Source organism: Myotis daubentonii, chromosome 13 (assembly GCF_963259705.1).
Source record: "Myotis daubentonii chromosome 13, mMyoDau2.1, whole genome shotgun sequence".
Lineage (NCBI taxonomy): Eukaryota > Metazoa > Chordata > Mammalia > Chiroptera > Vespertilionidae > Myotis > Myotis daubentonii.
In genome coordinates this window covers 33,202,167-33,208,881 of record NC_081852.1, presented here as the reverse complement: position 1 = coordinate 33,208,881, position 6,715 = coordinate 33,202,167, and the positions used below count along the sequence as shown (strand labels likewise).

The window sequence follows — 6,715 nt, the reverse complement described above, 5'->3', positions numbered from 1 at the left end:
CTTGAAGGAAAAAGAAATTAATATCTGGAGAATGTGTGTGTGTGTGTGTGTGTGTGTGTGTGTGTGTGTGTGTGTGTGTGAAAAACAGAAGACATAGCCAATTTTCAGTTTAAGGTACCAAAAGCACATCCAGGTAGTAGACTTTTACAACATGAAACTTGAACTTAAGGAAATGGAAGTAGATAGGATTGAAAGGAAAGGAATGACAGCTTACTATTACACAATTTAATTCAGGATGCAGAGTTATTGGGATGATAAAACTAATGTAGTACTAGTATATAAGAGGGACCATAATTGTTATGGGTCAAAAACAATTAACTAAGGAACATCTGCATTTGGAGAGTGAGAGAAAGATAGAGGAACCTGAAGGGTGAGTCATAATCCTATCTAATAATAGACAAACATGGTAATTGACCGTACCTTTGTTATGCCTCCCATTGGCTACTCAGCACAATATGCAAATTAACCACCAATAAAGATGGCGGCTAATTTGCATATACTGGCTGGGACCAAAGACTGAAGACACTGTAGAAGGAAGCCAAGCAACGGAGCCGAGGTAGCAGAGACGGGCGGGGTAGGAGCTGCAGAGATGGGTGGGGTAGGAGTAGAAGAGATGGGCAGGGTAGGAGCCGAGGAAAAGGGCGTGGTAGGAGCCGCAGAAATGGGAGTGAGCCCTATTCTTGCAGGAATCCTCCTGCAATGGGCCTCTAGTACAAACATAATGGGTTAAAGGCTAAATGTTACTAGGGAAACACACATAGCAAGAAACATTTTAATAGCTTATAAATCATAGAAAAAAGGAAAAGGTAATACAATAACTTTAGAGATAAAGTATGAAGGTTATCTTTCTTTCAGTATAATACTGGATCATGGACATGTTTTTATGGTTAACTAATGAATACACTGGTAATGGGAATATTAAAAATATAGACAGAAATAAGAGCCAATGGATAGAGCAGGATCCTAGAAGACAAGAGAGTAAATGACATTAAGAAAAGAGTTATTGTGTTTTGATTTAAGCAGAGGATCTATTCCATTTTCTGAGACAAAGGAGAGTATAAGTAAAGATATACCAGGATAAGGAGGAAGGAGATGTTCCTGTTGCATGTCATCATCAAATTAGATAGATAGAAATCCCTGACATATGAAGGGAAAGTGGGGTTGGATTATCATCGAGGACTTATTTAAGGAAAAATGTGTAAGTTGCATAATGTGAAATGTGGAAAGAAGCCTTCAGAGATGAGTTAAGACATATTACTTACTTTAGTCTCATGAACTTTCTCCAGGCCTTTATCAGTATTTAACATGTGTAGATCATAGTTATCACAAAGTAATAGGAATATATTTTAGGAAAGTATTTTTAAACTATCCATAGGCTGTATACTTGTTGTGTTTATAATCCTTGCTTAAATAAATTTAATTGGCCATTTGTCATAATACCCCGATCATGTAAGAAGCTAAAAGAGGATAATATCCTGTCAATAATTGCATATATATGTTCAACGTATTGATTCTTTCAACATGTAATTATTGAATGCATTTATCTGTGTTCAAACTTTAAGTATTAAGAATGAAAAAGCACAATGTCTGACATCTCATAATGATTATAAATATCAGCTACACACTTGAACTCAAAAAACTCAATCTGTGCCAGATTTTACTTTAAATCTCTAAGCAAAGGCCAATATTTACAAGAGTAATTGAACTCATTTATTGATTACTTACTTGGTGATACATTTTCAGCTAATTGTTCCCATTCATTCTCTTATTTTATCCTCAGACTAATTTTATGACGCAGTGCTTTTATTTTTCTCATTTTAAAAATGAGGAAATCTACTTAAAGAGGTTAATTGTTCAAGATATTTTGGCTAGAGCTGGTGGAACCAGATTGAACCAAGGTCATTGTGATCCCAAAAGTGGTACATTCCACTAGATAAATACTAAAGAAAATAAAAGGTAAGGAAAGCTAAGGAGAAAAAAAATGAATACCTCAGAAAAAAAGGTAATATCTGAATTCAACTACATTTCTGAAACTAAATACAAATGAACAAGCAAAACGCCCTCAGATACAAAAACACTACCTGAGAAACAAAGCACTTATACTTTCAGCAAAGACAAATGTTGAGCATTTGGAAGTTCAACCACCTGTTCTGACCTTATAAAAACTGTTATGTTCAATTTTAAATTGAAAAGCAAAATATATCCATATATATAAAAGTCTAATATGCCGAGTCCAACCTTTTGTTCAACCATTGACCAGTCACTGTGATGCGCACTGACCACCAGAGGGCAGATGCTCCCACCAGTAGGTTAGCTTGCTGCTGGAGTCCAGGTGATCGGAACTGGGTGAGATGGGCCAGACACACCCTGGGGCCAACCTCCTGCAGTCCCTTCCCAGCCTCTAAAATATTTCTTCTAATTAATATCCTTTCAGTGTGCACAAATCCATGCACTGGGCCTCTAGTTAAACATAAAGGCTAACCAAGGTCATGATTCCCATTTTTTTAAAAATTGCAATCAATATAGTTCACCCCCTGCTGTTCATCTTCCAGTGTTGCTCATTTGAACATAAAAGGAATTGAATATATATACCAGGGGTCCTCAAACTTTTTAAACAGGGGGCCAGTTCACTGTCCCTCAGTCTGTTGGAGGGCCAGACTATAGTTTAAAAAAAAAAAACTATGAACAAATTCCTATGCACACTGCACATATCTTATTTTGATGTGAAAAAACAAAATGGGAACAAATATAATATTTGTATTTGCATGTGGCCCGCGGGCCGTAGTTTGAGGACCCCTGATATATGCAAATGCAACTATATTCATGTCAAAGGCCTTCTAGAATATTTTCTTTAACCTTCTTTTGATCTGGAATCCTGTGCTATGTAAAACTTTTCCTACATGTTAATCTACTTCTAGCTATATCAGACTATTTTTCTCCACAACTTTCATATGTCACATTTGACTAGATTATGAAATATGATTCCATATTCTCTTTTGACACTTGTGTGTTTTTTAAGATAGTCAAGTGAAAAACAACACTTACCAGCTTTAAAGTTTTAGTCAAGTAATTTTTAATATTCACAAGAACTTGAAAAGCAATGAAGATGTTATTATTAATATTTCTTTCTAATGATAGGATGGTATTATTAATATTATTTTCTAATGATGAGATTGAGTGTGTAATATCCTCTAAGCCCACCCTGTATCCTGTATTTTTTTAAATCTAGAGCTGCAATTAAACATCTAGGGCAGCATTCTTGCTCTGCAGTAGTGTTCTCCAAATAGAAATTCCAACTAGATTCCTGTCCTTGTGCCTGTCCCTAAAACAAAGATCCACAAGATAAGGATGCTAGGCTGTTCTTTGATGTATTTCAATTACTTCAATAGTGTCTCCATGTTTATATATAGAACAGTTAAATTTTTCTGCAAATCTAGGGTGGTGTTGGGAATCAAATATTTAAAAAACAGTGCACAGTATTCTGAAGGCAAACATATTTGAATAAGCACCTTTGTATATTAAATTAAAAAACAATACTCTGCTGCTGTAAAAAAGAAGGAACTCTTACCAGTTGCAACAGTATGGATGGAACTGGAGAGCATTATGCTAAGTGAAATAAGCCAGTCAATGAAGGAAAAATACCACATGATCTCACTCATTTCTGGATAATAAAGACCATTAAAAACTTATGAACAAAAATAGATACAGAGGCAGAGCTGCCTCGAACAGATTGTCAAACTACAGCAGGAAGGCCGGACAGGGTGGGAAGGCAGGCGGGGGCGGGGGGTGTAAGAGATTAACCGAAGGACTTGTATCATGCATGTAAGCATAACCAATGGACATAAGACACTGGGGGGTAGGGGAGGCCAGGGGATTGTCAAGGGTGGGGGGGAAAAAAGGAGACATATGTAATACTCTTTGTAATACTTTAAGCAATAAAATAAATAAATAAATAAAATAAAAGTTTAAGACAGAAAAAAACAAAATACAAAAACAATACTCTGTGCTGAGCTGAACTGGAGTAGAGATAAAACAATAGAGGAAAAACTAAAGAGATAGGGTAAATTTTGCTAACAAATATTAAGGGAAGAAAACCTAATGACACAGAAAGCACCCAAATGTAGCATTATCCTATCATCCTAATATATAAAAACCCAGGTTCCCTAAGGATCGAATGGATGACCAATTCATCCCACAGCCCTCAGGCTCCATTGATCAGGGGATAGCTAATGGGGGAACCGGGGTCCCTCAGGCTCCAGTGAATTCATGGCAGCAGTGACATTTTGAGCGGGAGGGCAGAAGGCAGACTGCTTGGTCGCTTCCCTGGCCCACTGGCTCCCATTGATCAGGGGATGGTTAACAGGGAACTGGAGTGACCTGGGGACTGGCGAGCAGCTGGAAGGCAGGCCTCTTGGTCCCTCCTCCTGGCCCTCAGCCTCCAATCAATTGGTGATGGAGGCGGGGCTGAACTGGTTATTGGCTTCCTTAGTAGTCCCGTAGGTTCAATCTCCAGAGGACAGGCCAGGCACCAACAGACCAGCACCTCTGGCACAATCCCAACAGTGCTGCTGGCCTCCTGGAACTCAGCCTCGGGCACTGCGGCCACTTCCCCTCCCTAGACGTCCCCCTAGGAAGAAAGGATACCACCAGCAGCACCAGGGGCAAGCAGCGGTGACTGACTGCTCTCCCAGTGCTTTCTCCAGGTCACTCTAGCCGGCCCCTGCCCGCCCTGCTCCAGATGAAGTGTGATCACTGCACACGGAAGGATTGTAGTAAAAAAAAAAAATAAAACTGATGACCAAGAGAATGCCACGGTCAATGTCTAGAGTCTGGCTCAGGAGAATTAAGAGAAGGGAGAATTCCATAAGTTGGCCGATGCCAAGACATTTCTGAGTGACTGCCTGGCGTGTGACAGTTGTGTGACCGCAAAGGAAGGAGTCCAAGTTTCTCAACAGAACACCCAGGACTTCTTCTGAACCTTAATAAAAATGTGATACCTCACAGCACAAAGTGCTGGCAGTGTCCGTGTGTCCTTAGCCTATACCTTAATTTTCTGCTAAATTCAGCCTCAGTGTCACTGATGTGTCCTGAAGGCTCTGCGGCTTTCTCAAAAGCCTTGGGGCACACTGTCTTTGACATGAAGACAGTTGCGGACTTCAGCATCCTGGAGAGTCAGAAGGAATTTGTACATCGGTACTGCCAGCACCATGAGGAAGAGCCCCAGCTACCCATGCTGACCTCCGCCTGCCCCGGCTGGGACAGATATGCAGAGCGTGTGCTGGGTCACCCCATCACCCCCCACCTCTGCACGGCCAAGTCTCCCCAACAGATCATGGGCTCTCTGGACAGGCAGAACCTGTCCCCAGACAAGCTTTTCCACGTCATTGTGGCCCCGGGTTATGACAACAAACTGGCAGCCGTTTGAGAAGGTGTTCCCGCAGCTTTACAGAGTTCCCTGGGTGCTGACTGCGTGTTAGGCTCAGGGGAAACTGCCCAGATGATGGAGCAAAGTGACCTCGCCTCGGATGACGCCGCCGAGGACACTCGGTTTGGAGACATGAAGGAGAAGGAGGTGAGGCTCCACAAGGGTTCCAGCTCCGACGGGTACCTGGTGCACATCTTCAGGCACACGGCCAAGGAGCTGTTCAACGAGGACGTGGGAGTGCTCACCTACCGCACCCTGAGGAACAAAGACTTCCAGGAGGTCACCCTTGAAAGTGACAAAGAGGTGCTGGCTGCTGATGGCTTTCAAAACATCCAGAAGTGGTCCTGAGGCTGTAGAGGGGCAAGTTCCCCTGCCACTTCGTGGAGGTCCTGGCCTGCACCAGGCATGCCTAAGCAGCAGGGGCCAGGCCCAGGCAGAAGATGGGTGTGCAGACAGGGCACTGCTGTGGCAGATGTAAGATGACTATGCTGCCATCCCGAGGTGGCCCCCGGAGAGCAGTGCCCATGTGCAGGACCTGTACCAGGAGTGGCTGGGGCAGGGGGGCAAGTCCCCTTGGGCCCAGGCAGCCCTGCACGCCACCTAGCAGGGCCCAGAACAGCCTGCCAGGACATCAAGTGGTAAAGGTCCAGGAGACGCCCGGCCCGCAGGCCGCCTGAAGTGGGGTGTCAGACACTTGAAGGAAAGGTTTAGCATCCCTGTCAATGCTTTGGTTTTCAGAAATCCCTGCTCCCCATCTGTCGGCTCCCTTCCTCTGAGGGGCAATGTTGTCGTCACACGGGTGCAACTCGAATATTGTATCTCAACAGGATTGCCCCAATAGTCATATCCTTTTATCCGATGATGAAAATATCCCAAGAACAAGAATGGAGACAGACTACTGTACTTTAGGATTAAAAATAAACTCCAGAAGTTGTCCTGTAAAGAGCTGAGACTTGGTTCTGTCCATGCATCTCAGATAGATTGGATGAGGAAATGGCCTGCTTTGACCCTGACTTTACCCACTTATGTTTCCTTGAAGATGTCTGTGCCACAATGTGAATAAACTGCCACCTTTTGGAATAGGGGCTCATACGAAAGTCTGCATTCCCAACTTTTTTTGAAACAGATCTATGTTCTGCAGCTGTGGCCAACATCCTGAGATCAGGTCCAGTTGACCAGGTCCTGCTGGGAATCAGGGGGCACTGAAGTGGATGCCCTCCCCACCTCTGTGCCCTTTTACATTCAGGGATTGAGATAAACTCACTTTGGGGGAGGGTGACAAGGGTGACA

General features: G+C 42.9%; 1 pseudogene; it reads left to right on the top strand.

Annotated features, from left to right (window-relative positions):
- The first annotated feature begins 4,738 nt into the window (after nucleotides 1-4,738).
- LOC132214541 (nuclear prelamin A recognition factor-like) lies at nucleotides 4,739-6,029 on the top strand (annotated as a pseudogene).
- The last annotated feature ends 686 nt before the right edge of the window (nucleotides 6,030-6,715 follow it).